This window comes from Canis lupus, chromosome 8, assembly GCF_003254725.2.
Source record: "Canis lupus dingo isolate Sandy chromosome 8, ASM325472v2, whole genome shotgun sequence".
Classification (NCBI taxonomy): Eukaryota; Metazoa; Chordata; class Mammalia; order Carnivora; family Canidae; genus Canis; species Canis lupus.
Window position 1 is genome coordinate 66,469,774 of NC_064250.1, and position 15,221 is coordinate 66,484,994.

The 15,221-nt window shown below is 43.6% G+C and overlaps 1 long non-coding RNA gene across 1 annotated transcript; it reads left to right on the forward strand.

Annotated features, from left to right (window-relative positions):
* Positions 1-626: 626 nt before the first annotated feature.
* On the forward strand, positions 627-14,263 carry LOC112657535 (uncharacterized). The gene is made up of 3 exons (XR_003135084.3): positions 627-877; positions 8,937-9,259; positions 13,820-14,263. It is a non-coding gene; the product is annotated as an uncharacterized LOC112657535 (long non-coding RNA).
* The last annotated feature ends 958 nt before the right edge of the window (positions 14,264-15,221 follow it).

Here is a 15,221-nt window from a genome sequence, read left to right on the forward strand (position 1 = left end):
TGCTGAATTAAGAATTCTAGGAGCACATAAATACAGAGGAGCATTGAGGAGGACTTAAGAAAAGACCAGGCGGTTCCACTGGATTTTGAATCATGAACAAAGGATTTTTTTTTCTGGTCTTGGAGGGAAGCAAAGAAGTAGAAAACTAAAGCCAAAGGTACTTAAGGTAATAAAGAGGGCCTGGATGTGACCCAGGTGAGCCAGGGTCGGGGCTGAGTGTGCTTGGCCAAGAGCAAGGTAAAGCAGTTCTTGACGAAGCATCACCAGGTACTAAAAACCAAAGTGGAAGCCAAAGAAAAGTCTGCAATCCTGTGGATGATAGTAACAAAAAAATAAAATTACATTTCACTGAACACTCACCATGTGTCAGGCCATATTCTACTCATTTACATTTATCAACTCATTTTATTTTCCCGCCCATCCAGAAAGATACATGCTATCACTCTCATTCCCATTTTATATGAGGAAACAGAGTCTGAAAGAGAACAAGTATATCCCCTAAGATCATACAGATCAGGAGTGGCAGACCCAGGATGAAGTCAGACTCAGTCCTTATGATGCCATAGTTGATGTGTCTTATTGTCACCTTATGTTGTCCCCCCTGGGTAAAACTCTGACAAGGAGTATCCTAAGCATGAACCTTTTTAACAACTCCACAGGTGAATCTGATGCACAACGAAGTTTGACTCACTCTCACTGAGAAATGTGAGATTTACATAACTGCCCACAAGCCCATAAACCATAAAATCCAGAAGAATCAGGAGGCATGAATACTGGCTTGGTCAGAGATCCAAGAGGTTGGAACTTCTCAAGGATAGGAATGGAATTCTGGGAACTAGGGATGTTCATGCCAGGGGTCCTTGATTAAGGCAGACAGGTATGTAAGAGAATCTTGCTGGCTCAAGGGTTGAGGCTGGATGGACCCTAAGGAAGGGAGAGGCAAGAAGCAGAGGACAGTAGGCTGTGTTCAAGGCATAGGGCTTTACCAGGAAAGATTCTGAAAGTGAAGTTCTCCTGTGGGTGACAAAGACTAAGCTACAGAGGAACCAAGGTCTTGGTGAAGACAGAGTCCATCTCTTAGGTTATTACACTGGTGGGCAGGGGACAGATCTGGTGGTGGGAGTTACTAGATGACATGGGAGGCTGGTTCCAAGTTGTTCATTTGGAGAGCACATGAAGAGTAAAGCAGGAACCCGATCGATCAATCTGCGGGTAAGAGATGGAACAGCTCTGGCATGGGACCAGGGTGTTGGACAGGGAACATCAGAACCAGTCTTCTAACCTCAAAGAGAATGGCAAGCAGTGGAAAGGGATTTGATGGGCAGGCCAGCACTCAGGAGTCCACTCAGATATGCCAACTTCCAAGGCCAGCATGTACAGCTACGTGGATGTTTAATTCCAGGGGTGAGAATATTCATGATGCATTTGAGTTGTGCAGTACATAACCTGCACAACTGTACTTGATGATGCTACTTATAGTTCATAATACCACAGTTCTAGTTCCTACTTACTAGCGGAATGAGTACTTAATAATTCCAGCAATAGGCTCATTCCTCCCCTTTCCTCTCCAAAGCTGCTCTCTAGAAATCTGGAACCATGCTGGAAAATTGACCTGACTTCCTGAGGGAGAATTTGGGGACTGAAAAGTAAAGACCTCTTCCTTTGCTTCCTTATCTCTGACGGTGCACAGACCCAGAGGCAAGACCAACTCTATAATCTGCAGGTCCTACGGCAAAATAAAACCGTAGGTCCCCTTACCCAAAAAGCAGGAAAATGTGTCATCAAAGCCCTTAACCTATAAGGCCAAAAGGAGAATCTTTCCTTCAGGAGAATCTTTCCTGACTTGGCAGAGTGGTTTTTAGTTTGTTGTCATTTTAAGTGAATAGAAGTCGAACTTTTCAAATTTTGCTAGCATCGGTTTTCCTGTTCATCTTTCTATTGTACAGTGCCCATTTTTAAATGTGTCACATTTAACTCTTACGTAGAATCATCAAAAATCACACCATTTGTATTTTGCTGCTCCTACGTGTGTGTGTGTTTTGTTCTTCCCAGAACAGTGGTGCAAACACTGCATAAAACAAACACATCTGTTTACTTCGCCCCTTGATACATGCACACTCTACCAACTTCTCTACCTTCAGTGCCCTGATGAGTACAGAAAGATAGAAAGCAGAGGGCACTATAGGATGCTCTGTCTTCTTTCCTTGTGCGTCCTTGTTTGCAGTGTGGGTAGTTGGCTGGCACTGGGAAGAGCCGTGAGTAAGAAAGGCCTTAGTAGGGCTCCTTGGCAGTTGGTGTTTCTTAGAACACCACTGCCTTCTTTCTGCATTTGAGGCAAGTTCTGGTTGGCATGGAAAACATAGCCCCTTGGGTTGTGAGGGCCCCTCACCTTCCTCTTTAGTCATGAAGGAACAACCTTGTGCTACTTTGAGTCTCTCTGAACTCCCGTGCAGGGTGGATCTGCCCGCGTTGTGAACACTCTGTGCTAATTGAATAGCAGGGAAGGGTGGGCTCCCATAGTGCCTGCTTCTCCTCTGCACATCATATGGTCCGGTGCCCGTTGGGCTTTCCTCACAAACACAAGGTCAAAGGTAGCTTGTTAAGAATCTCGAGATAGCGAGCAGAGCGTTAGTCAAATCTGGGGCTGTCCCAGTGCAGGGAGCCCTGTGTGACTGCCTCATTGACATCTGTGAAGCCAGTCCATCCAAAAGCACTGGATGCCTGTCACCTGTCTGATCTAGGTCCCTCAGGCCCCTCATGAGTCAATGGTATCCCAGTTCTTGGACTTCTTTTTGAAAACAGTAAGATAGTTGGGATGTCTGGGTGGCTCAGCTGGTTAAGCATCTGACTTTGGCTCAGATTGTGATCCCAGGGTCATGGGATCGATCCCCACATCCCGCTTCCTGCTCAATGGGGAATCTACTTCTCCCTCTGCCTCTTCCCCCACCCATGCTCTCTGTTTCTCTCTCAAATAAATAAGTAAATAAAATCTTTTAAAAAAAATTAAAATTATTTTTATTTTTTTTAAAGATTTCATTTACTTATTCATGAGAAATACAGAGAGAGAGAGAGAGAGAGAGAGAGGCATAGATGCAGGCAGAGGGAGAAGCAGCCTCCTCACAGGGAGCCCGATGTGGGACTCGATCCTGGGTCTCCAGGATAATGCCCTGAGCCGAAGGCAGGCACTCTCTTTCTTTCTTTCTTTCTTTCTTTCTTTCTTTCTTTCTTTCTTTCTTTCTTTCTTTCTTTTCTTAAGGAAAGTAGCAAGATGGATATCCACGCTTTTAGAGGCTGAGTCATGTGCTTTGAAAGTCACACGTCACCTCGGTCATGATCTGAACCAACAGTTTCCAAAGTGTTTTGGTTTGTGCATTTGTTTTCATCTTTGAAAAGAAGAACTCTTCCTTCAAAACAATCCTTACCTTATTTTAGTCTCCTTGGGTTGCCATAACAAAAATACGACAGACTGGGTGGCTTACAAGCCACAGAAATGTATTTCTCACAGTATTGGAGCCTGAAAACTGAGATTGGGGACCAGCAAGGTTGATTGGGGACCCTCTTCTGGTCTCAGGCTTTTTGTCATCTTACCAGAAAGGGGAGGGGGCTCTGAGGGGTCTCTTTTGTAAGGCACTGATCCCTCATGACCTAATCACCCCCAAAGGCCCCTGGTCCTAATACTTCCCAGTGGGCATTAGAATTTCAACATATATGTTTTTGGGGAACACAAACATTTGACGATTGCGTACATCAGTCCACTAGGTCAAATGGAGAGAAGCAGTTCTTCCCCAGTTCAGCAGGATGGGGAAGCCAGAGCCTACCTCCCCCCTCCCATTGTCTCACATCCCAGAATTAATTCTGACCCCTCTACATGACTTTTGTTGATATAATTTAAAACAAAACAAAACAATACATCTGATATATGTGATATATAACTTAATATATAACTTTTAAACAAGAGAGGAAGAGGTAGTTTGGCAGAGATCCTACAGCCATTTATGGACATATTGTCTTTTACAGCCAGGTCTCCTACATCAGTGGTTCTCAAAGTACGTTCCCAGGAGCAGTGCCATCATCAGCTTGTTAGCAATGTAAATTCTTGGGCCCTCTCCTGGTGGACCAAAACAGAAGCTCTGGGGACAGGCCCAATAGCCTGTGCTTCAATGAGCCCTCCAGACAATGACAATGCAGGCTTAGGTTTGAGAACTGCTGCTTCCATATTCCTCTTCACTTGCCTAATTATCTCCAGGGAAGGAAAACTCTCTGGAGCTGGTCTGGCCCACCGAGGAACAGTTCTAATATTGTTTCCCTTTGTATCCCCAGAATCAAGACATGTTACCTGTAGAGATGTGAGGTCAGGTGAGAAGAGGCATAAAGGACCGTGGCTACGCACCCACTGGGTCCTGAACTCCTAAAGATACAGGATCTCAGTGGCACCTAGAGCAACCTCTAAGTGAATGTCATTAGCAACATTTTCCAGGACAGGAAACTTCTAATGCATGGGCCTAACTTCAAATTGTTGGTGGAGCTGGTGTCCCACCTCCCAAGAATGTACTCAGACATGTAGCTCCTTCCATGCTTGCAATTCGTCTTCCCTCCCCTCCTGCAGCAGCAGCAGCAGCAGCAGTGGGCACTGCAACCTTCACCTTCTCTGTCACCAACGCCAATAGGTGCTGGGTCCTTGACCACACTTCCTGCACACAAATCTAGCTGTTGGTCACCACTGACTCATTAGCATGCCCATTTTACAGAGGAGCAAACGGAGCTGAGCAGAGGTAACAGGGTAAGCCAGTCATGGAGGGGGAACTCTAATCTCAGTAGTGTAAGCCTGCAGCTGGCTTCAGTTTGTATTTGTTTGATGACCTTTTTCTTTCCACCCCCCACCCAATGTTTTTGATGATATTGTTTGAAAATAGCAATGCATCACGCTGTAAAATTTGGATTTCAATTAGAAAATGTGCACTGCTGCTGGAGATTTACCCCAAAGATACAGATGCAATGAAATGCTGGGACACCTGCACCCCGATGTTTATAGCAGCAATGTCCACAATAGCCAAACTGTGGAAGGAGCCTCAGTGTCCATCGAAAGATGGATGGATAAAGAAGATGTGGTTTATGTATATAATGGAATATTACTCAGCCATTAGAAACGACAAATACCCACCATTTGCTTCAACGTGGATGGAACTGGAGGGTATGATGCTGAGTGAAATAAGTCAGTCGGAGGACAAACATTATATGGTCTCATTCATTTGGGGAATATAAATAATAGTGAAAGAGAATAAAGGGGAAAGGAGAAAAAATAAGTGAGAAATATCAGAAAGGGAGACAGAACATGGAAGACTCCTAACTCTGGGAAATGAACTAGGGGTGGTAGAAGGGGAGGAGGGCGGGGGGTGGGGGTGACTGGGTGGTGGGCACTGAGGGGGGCACTTGATGGGATGAGCACTGGGTGTTATTCTGTATGTTGGCAAATTGAACACCAATAAAAAATAAATTTATTATATATAAAAAAAGAAAATGTGCACTGTTGAAATGATACGTTCCTCTCGTGGCTGACCTCAGTTCCTCAGAAGTCCTCCCAAGGGAAACCAGTAGAACCAGTTTTCATGCAACTTTCAAGAGATCCCTTTTGCAAATATAATCAAATATGAGTAACTCCTCTGTTAATTTTGCCCAGGAGTTGGTGCTCTGTAGGTATGGATTTGTTGTTTATGCACGTGGCAATGTAAGAGGGAGCATGTGCAGTGGTAGGTGGATATATCTGCAGGTATGTATCAGGGTGTATCTGCGTGTAGCTGTGTCAGCAGCCCCTGTGACAGCAGTACTGTGACAGCAGCACTCTAACAGATGCATCAACCTCCTTCGCTCAACGAGTCTCCAATGTTGGGCATTTAGGTTCTTTCTTTGTAACCATAGCCTGTTCTGTGATGGTTAATCTTGTGATAACATCTAAGCACATCTAAGTGCGTCTATTGGATATTCCAGCAGAAAGTTCCCTTAGAGATCAAGTTTAGCCCATGGGATTCCTTCCACATTCCTTCTAGCATTCCTTGGGGATTAGCTCTTCCTCATGTTTAAATATTGACTCTTCAGCTAAAAGTCTTGGTCCCTTGAAGACAAGAGCTTTATCTTCACCCACCATGGGCACCTTCCTTTGCCTGTCTTAAGCCAGTTCCACCTTCCCTTGCAGGAAAGTTCAGGAAAAGGTCCTGCCCAATTAAGCTGGAGCACCAGTGGTCCCCCCAGCTTTTTCATAGTGGCCACAGTTCACCACAGCTCTTTCTGACTGTTGCCCCAGAGATGCTTAGAGCAAGCATAGCAGCTGAGTCCATGAGCCATGATTGTAGCCATTGCTGAGTGAACCCCATGAAACACAGCTCAGACAGGCATGAAGAACAACTGGATTAGCCCATAGGCACATCTCTCACATATGTGAAGTGGGGAGAGGCCATTCCCTCTCCACCCCTCCCCTCCTAGGCAGAAGCTAGGGAACTCAACACATGCCCTGCTTCTATCAATGGGCAGATGAGTGTGAAGGGCCTCAGTACACACACTGCATTTGAATCGATCATTATAGAACCCTCTGACCAAGTCCTTCTAAATAAAATTTTTGTCAAATCAGATGATGATGTGGAGTTTTTCCTACACTACTATTTTTGAGCTTTACATTTGGAGATGAGTGAAGGCTTGCATCCCAGCACCACTCGGCCTGTGACTTGGGGAAAGTCTCTCCCCTGTGCTGGGCGTCTGTGGTCCCACTTGGAAAGTGTCAGGATGGAATCCACATGGCTTTTCAGAATAGTTTTGACAGGTTTCTGGTGTCCTTTCACTGGGGCCACCGCGTAGATGCAGGGAGATTGTGAGTAGTGCATTCCTTTACCGAGCACATATCCATGTCCTGTCCGGCAGGTGGATGGGCCTGTGCATGCAGGTCCAAGTCAGCCAGTTTCAGAAGATGCTTATAGGATCTGGGCCACATCCTTTTGTTTCTTTTTTGCTGCTTCTCTACAATGATTCCCCAGACTTGAGGACCAGATATCTCCGTGTGATGTGATTTCTTCACTAAAGACTTCAGATATATGTCAATTACTCACTCTGTGAGCAGTGGAGTAAAGTCACTCCAGAAGCTGTAATGGACCAATCCCAAAATCTCAGTTTCAGTTCTTCAATTCTATGTGTGTATATGTGTATGTGTAGTGGGCGAGAGATGATGAGAGGGAGGTAGGGAGAGAGAGGGGGAGAATGCATCCTCCTTCATCACCTCCTCAGACTGTGGGAGGAGCATCCCATCTGTTCACCTCTCATTGGCAAGAGTTCAGGAACGTGACCGTGATCTGGTTGCAAGGAGGATGGGAACCCTAGTCTTCCTGCGTGACCAGGAGGGAAATGGGTGTGATGTGCACAGTGTTCGCTCTGCCACGTTTTGCCTCTGCCAAGGGGTCATGTGAGAATTCCCAGGGTCACGGAGAGCCCTTCAAAGTTGCCTTTCTTAGCAGACTGTCTTTTTCGGCAATGCCAACTCCTGCATGCACTTGACTTGTGAACCATTGATTGTTGTGGATGAAGGAGGAGTGTCATTTCAGTCAGTCAGTGCTATGAAACCAGAGCAACTATTTTGATTAATGTGGCCAGTTAAGCTAAACAAAGAGATTGGTCATTACTGGGTAAAATCAGTCACCCCAGAAACCCCAGAGGGACCAGTTTCTGGAATCAAAGCAAATTAAATCCACAGCTGTGAATGGAGGGGCTCTGAAGAGAAAGAAGTCTTTCACTCATTGCTATAGGAATAGAAAGATGTAGTACATTGGAGGAGGGGGGATTGGCAATATAAATCACTAACTTTATTTTCCTCATACTGTCTAATACAAAGATCCCACCTCTACCCCATGAATCCATTTCTAAATCTGTATCAAAGAGGAGGATGCATGAACATGTCTCTCACACCTTTATTTCAGGTAGGGAAAGATCAGGAATCACTGCACACAGGGGCCGGTGAACATATTGTAGGAAAGGAAGTCCATGGAAGTCTATGCGCAACTTGGAATTATTTTTAAGAACACTTATTGCAAAGATTATTTAGTGACACTGAGAAATGCTCTTGTTACGTTAAAGGGAAAAGTATGCATACAATATATTTATAGACTACAAGCACAGTTGCATCATCTGTAACATCATAGACCTAGAGATAGTAACAGCGCTTATTGAGTGTGTGTCATCATGAACTAATCTCATTTAGTTCTCACCTTAATCTAGGAAATAGGTGATTATATCCCCATTTCATGGGTGAAGAAATGACTCAGACAGGGGAGCTCATTGCTCCTGGTCACATAGCTGTTGGACTGAGATTCACATGCCTCCCAAGCCCATGCTCTCAGTAAACAAGTTCACTTATACAAATTCATTTGTATTCACCCAACAAATGGGAAGGGTGAGTATCAGAACAGTCACATGCAGTGTTCAACTCTATGTGGCAGAAATGGCAGTGGTTCAGGGGTTTCCTTCATTATACTTTCCTTTATTTTCACCAATTTCACATCAAGCAGTCTCTATATATTTTGTTCTATTCTAGTCTACTAAACTATACTATATTATACCATTCTAAATTATATTATACTGTACTATATCATACTATATTATACTGTATTATGCTATGCTGTATTTTGCTATTTTAAAATATATTTAATTTTTCAATGGAACCTTGCAACTTACACAGATAAACTCATTCATTAATAGTAAACAACCTGATGCAGTAGGGAAAGGCTGGACAAATGTACCCCCAGACTAAAAGGAACTGGGTCATGAGACCTGGTTATATTCTCTCTACTTCTTGCTCATGTTCCATATTTTATTCCTCACAATTTTTAGAATAGGAAAAAGAAAAAAGAATGAGTAACTATGTTTATAGGCCTGTTTTATTTTTATTTCTCCTTGATTAGAGCAAGACACACTCATCTGCGATGAAGAAGCCAAAGCCAAATGGGGCCATGCCACAGAACAAAAGAATTTTTTGACTCACCAGGAAGGAGACAGCAGGACATGAATGTTTCATAGTGGAACTAAAATGACCAAAGTGGAATGTTTATGTTCTGGGCTCAGTGCTCAAGAGCGTAACCACGTCCCACTGCTATTAGGGCAACATCAGAGCCAGCATTGGGTCACCATGAAGAGAGAACGGCACCGATGTTGAAACTCTGCCCAGGCTGAGTGTGTGGGATTCCTGGAAATCGTGTCTTGCAGAGTCTTGGACTCCTGAAACCAGGTCTGTACTTTAGGGAGTTTCAAGAAAGAGCAAGTGAGGGAGAGAAAGGCAGAGAGATGGACGGACATGACAAGATTCTAATTAATTTGCCAGATTGGGTCTGCTGCCTCCTCTTTTCTTTTGCAGAACATCCACTTGGGCTCATTAGTTTGGAATTTCAGGGAAGCTGGGGCTGAGATTCCAAAAGTGGTTTTCACTGGGGCTCATGGTCTCCTGGAGTGGGCTAATGGGGAAATTTGTCTCTGTTGCTGTTTCTGCTGGGTCCTGAGTGTGACTGGGGCAAGACCTGGTTCTTCTCTCTTCTTTATTTATGCTCCTCATTTTATTTGTTGGGCCTATCTTTTAGAATAAACAAAAATGGAGAAAAAGCTATTTTCATAGACAAAAAGCTCTGATAATGGGGGAGGCAGAGGCTGACATTCATCTCACTGGCTGAGGCTGATCTTGCCAATTATCTTTGCTAAGTACATCCAGAAGTTTGCCTTTTCCTAATCCCCTCTCTATCCCAGATGTAGCCAAGAGTCTAGAGAGACTGAAACATTTCAAAAGGTGTCCTCCAGAAAGCTGGGGCCTGGATCCAGGTGGGAGAGTTCCTGTGGCACAGGGGGTGACCAATCCTTCCTGGTGAGGCCTCTCTGGAGTGCAAGATAGCAAGACACAGTGTCTCATCTCCCTTCCACATGCCAACAGTGTGGCCGGGAAGTAGCTTCTTTCTGACAGCTTAAATGAAATCAGCAGTAACCAGAGGCAAGTGGCTTCAACCCAAAAGCACTGGCTCAGCCTTCTTGGCCATGAGTTTGGTTCAGATGTGTAACCTCCCAGGGACAGAGCCACCTCACAGGTAAAGTAGGGACTGAGCGATTCAATATCTATCAAGGGTATTGATGCAGAGTGGCTTTCCTGGCATGTTAGCCCTCCCTTCTTCCCTTCCTTTTGCCTAGACTCCTCAGTGCATGCGCTCCCCTTGAGATAACATCTTCTCAGCCATCTCCTAAATCTCTCTCTTGGCTCAGGGGCCACTAAGGTGAAATGGAGATGGTCAAACCTTCTGAAATCTTATTCTCATCCCTTGCAAAGCCAGTTGGTAAAACGCTCTGGTAAATGCTCTCACAGCTGAAGGGGAAGGTATGTGTATGGGGGGCATCAAAGATGCCTGGACCGATGGAGATGTTTGGTTTCTTGCTCTCATGCCTCCTGATAAGTCAGTTGCCCCTTCTGGGCCTCAGTTTTGAGACGGGGGGAGAGGAATCCCCACTCCACCTCCCTCCGAGCGTGGTGGGGAAGACAAATGGAACCATGAGTACTGAATGCATTTTACAAACTGTAGAGCATCTCCCCCAATATCTTGTGTGTGTGGAGGTCCTTTTAGTATAGTTATTGATGTGTTTGAGTAATTTTGAAAAAAAAAAAAAACTAAAATGGCCACATTCTTGATTCTCTGAAATTTGACTAAAAGTAATTAAGTGCTTCTCCAGGGTTTCTGAGCTACTCCCTTCCATGTGGTGTTGGAAGGAGTTGCTGATTCCTCTAAGGCTTTCTTTCTCCATCCATAAACAAGAGCCAAATACTGTGCACTTCATAGAAGTTTCTAGAGGCCCCAAGATGACTCATATGGAAGCTCTCAACAGTGTGCAGGTAATGAGTATGGAATATTATGCCTAAAGTGGACGCAGATTTAATAGTAGGGGATTAACATAAGCATCTATGGGGGGGTCTTTCCATGCCATTAGGGCTCTGTGATTATTTAAGGCAGGACAACAATAGACATTTTAAAAAGATTATAAATTTAGAATATGAATTATCTCATCTGTGTAATCTTGTCAGTCTTTCTAACTGGTCAAGCTGTACCTCAACTTTACTGCTTTACAAAGTCTGCCTTAATTTCGTTCCAATGTAACAAATGAGTCCCAATATAAACTATTAAATATAAAATATACCTCAAGGGAGCTGGGCCAATATCAATTGGTATTTTTGTTCTTCCCACAGCTATTCCATGTATGTTTTATTTTTTTTTCCATGTATGTTTTTTTTTTCCATGTATGTTTTATAAAGTAGAGATACTAACTCACTCCTGACCAGTCAAACAATAGGGTTCCCTCACACAGACGATGCTGGTCTGGCTTTTTCAGCTCGGGGATACTGAGACGGATACACTTTATAATCTTGGTGCTGGAAAAAAGATAATCTTTTTAGGAATATTATCATCAACAGCAAATGGCTTGCTTTATCTCTACTCTTCATCCCCTAAAGAATTTCCAGAATTTGTTTTGGCCAAAAATGTGTATTATAAATATATGATTTCCTGTTTAATGATTGTTTTAGAAAGGTCTCAAGATGGAAACTGACCTGCAGAGCAAACACATGTGCGTGCATGCACACACACGAAATACATAGTTTGGGATTTCATACACCATGAGACACAAAATGTATCTAGGGACATACCTGTCCCCTCAGTGTGCAGGCATGTACTAGCTGCTGGGACCAGCAACCGGCATTGTGTTGTCATAGTCCCATGCTCCTATTCTGGTCTTGCCAGGGACTTGCTGTGTGATTTAGACAATTTACCATGGTTTATTGATCCTAAGGCAGTGTTTTAAGAAATATTTTAACATCTGAAATGGAATGTTTCTTAAAGCGGATGGCATCTGACAATGAGAATTGCCAGGATATGTTTCTCTCTTCCTGCTACATAAAGTAATGATGCATCTTACAATGGATTGGACCTTAAATTCCATGAAATCCAGTAGTTACCCTTGTGCTGAATATCCCTTTCAAGCTCAACATAATTGCTAACAGGGTGTTGTAGTGAGGATGGAAATCATTAATGAATTCAGTAGACACCCTAGTATGGCCACTCAGGAAAAGACAAGTTGCTATCATCATCATGCTAACTTATTAACAGTAGCTTTGTTTGTTTGTTTGTTTGTTTGTTTGTTTGTTTATTGAGAGGGAAAGGGGATGGGCAGAGGAAGAGAGAAAATCTTAAGCAGGCTCCACACTCAGTGCAGAGCCTGATGTGGGGCTAGATCCCAGGACCTTGAGATCATGACCTGAGATAAAATCAAGAGTTGGATGCTTAACCATCTGAGCCACCCAGGTGCCCCAACAATAGCTATAAATTTAAGAGCAGCCATTCTGGTGGCAATACTACTCCCATTGCATAGATGAGTATATTTAAGCCTCAAAGAGGGATTATTTACCCGAGGCTGAGACTCAGTTCAAGTACAGCATCTGTCTGACACCAGAGTTTCCATCCTTCCTGCCCCACTCATGCTGCCTGGTTAGATATAAATACATTTTGCATTTCATATGTTATCCACACACAGAGTATAACCCATTGTTCACAAGCCACAAATCTGTGCTGCTTCTCCGGCAGAGAAAGAGTGAGCTGTAGCCTCCAATACCAAAGAATGCCTCCATTATGTCCTATGGACTCCTCATGGGCTCCAGAATGAGGATATTTATTTCCAGGTACCTCCAAATGCTGTGGTTATTTAATCACCTCAGATGCCTCCAGTAATCACTCTGGATTGCATTATGCAAGTCAGCAAATTCTGTTCACTTTAATATACATGAGCAAGAAGGAGGGATATTTCTCACTGAAGGTTTTATGGAAAATTCTGCATTTATTGATTTCCCACCCTTAAATCTTATTCTTTAAATACTCCCCCCACCTACATACATACACACACACATACAAATGCACACACATATATATGATGAAAATGATTGCTATGGTCATGTTTGTTCAACCTAACAAAAATATAGCATATTGACAACATTATCTGTCATTCCCACGTTTCACCTGGAGTAGAAAACTGTTTGATCTCAAAGCCTGCGGACTACATCAGTTCACAAGGATATCTTTTATTCATGCACATTAAAATAAAGACAACCATATGCAAGGGTTTCTATAACTTAGGAAAGGGGAAAAAAATGAAACTTGCTTTTGCTAGCAGAGCTTTGCTTGCTGGTTACACCGGCAGTGGTCATGCCATTGGCTTTTTGTATTTCTCTTGATTGCTTGTATTTTCAGCGATCAACGTGCGTGGGAAGGCTTCTGGAACTGGCAATGCCCTTAGAAGTCATCACCTTCCAAGGGAAAAAAAAAAACAAAAAGAGGTCCAATAATTTAGGGACTTTTATGGGGTTATGCATTGCATTCTCTACACGACAAGCCCAGAACAAAATGTACCTGGAGGTTTTTTTTTTTTTTTTTTTTGGAGTTTTCATCTTGTATCCAAGTCCTGGTACAAGAGATCGATGGGACAACTTTGAGGAAAATATTTCATTTCTATTTCTGTTTCATCTTCTAGATAACGAGGTCACTAGTATGGGCCCTGCAGGATTATCGCAAGGACTACCTAAAATAACCTACGTCCAGGTGCTGCCCCACTGCTAGGCGCGATTCCATACACCTGTTTGTTTTACTTCCATTTCTCTGCTTTTTATTTTTCTTGCGGTATATATGGTAGCTTGAAGCGACAGGTTTGTGATAGATTTAAGGTTAATGTGTAAACCATAAAAATATCTGTGTTGCCTCCTCCCATTCTCTTCTAGTCGACAAGAATTATCGATTGCCCTTGATGATACTTTATCTTCAGCAATCTCGGGAATCAAAGACAGTGCCTACCTGGTTCTCTGTTGGGATGCAATGTGTCAAATCTGGCAATTTGACGTCTGGGGGCCTCTCAGAAGGCAGCTACACCTTCACAGTCCTGCGACTCCTGCATCAGAGGAAATATTTCTGCTTCAGAGTCTTTGGCCCTGTGGGGTCAGCCAGGCAGGTGTAACTCAGCCAGTCTGGGAAACGCACTTTGGTATTTTCCTTTTGATCTTCTCCTTTCAGGGGGAAACACACACCATTAGCAATTGTTCTCTGAATGGAGATGGTTATGCTTCATTTTTATGCCCTTTGCTCCTTGATTGTCCATGGGGGCTTCACACAATACCAACAGAGGCTGAAGGCTTGTGTTTCTATCATCCACTAGATGTTTACAGCTAGGTCAGTTGTTCCAAATTGAACTCGAATATTTAAAATTCCATCGTGGGCCTGGCTGCCTGGTCTTTTGGGCCAAAAAAATATGTAAAACACTGTCATTCATTGAGCTTGAGAGATTAGCTCATGTAGTCCTCCCCCCAAAAAATGTGTCATGGAGGTAATAAAATATCTCATTTATGGGTGAGACAGAAGCTCAGAGAAGTCTCCTTATTTGATTGGGTCACACAGCTAGCAAGGAGCAAAGATAGAATCAGAAACCAGGTATAACTGATGCCCAAACTGACCATTTATTACACCACGCTGCTTCCCACTACACCTCAAATTCTTCACTGTTGAAAGAAATGTGTACTTACTTTTCTAAAAAAAAAATATTTCTTATATTCACTTCTTCAAAGAGAAAAAAAGACCAATGAAATGGTCACCTGGAGTAGGGATTGTGCCTCTGAGCAGAGGACCCAGCCCAGAGTAGAAGCTAGGGAAATGCTTATGGGGGGGGGGGGGGGGGCTTGTTGACTGGCTCGCAACTCCAAAGAAACCCTCCTGTACTCTGCTCTTTGGTGGTGGCAACAGACCAGGAGCTGAGGTTCTTGGGCTCCTGCCTCCATGGAAGCAATAGTGAGCCACTCCACTCTGTACCTTCTTTTCCCACTTCCAGAATTAGCCTTTTCACGGCTCCTTAGATATATGACCTGTATCCGGGTGGTGTGCTCCCTTTGTGAGGTCTGAGGACTATCTCACAGCCTTTTGATGCTGAGCTCTGGTGCCCCCACCACGACCCCTTATTCTGAGAGTCCCAAGCATAATTGCTTGTTGTGGATATTATCTGGTTATTCTTTCTGGGTAGTGTCACTTGTCTATGTAAACTTCCAGTTTCCTGGTCTCTCACATTAAGCTGTTCTGTTAGAAACACCTACTGGGGTTTTATTCATGCATTTGTTGGAGAAAGGAAGGCCAGATGAA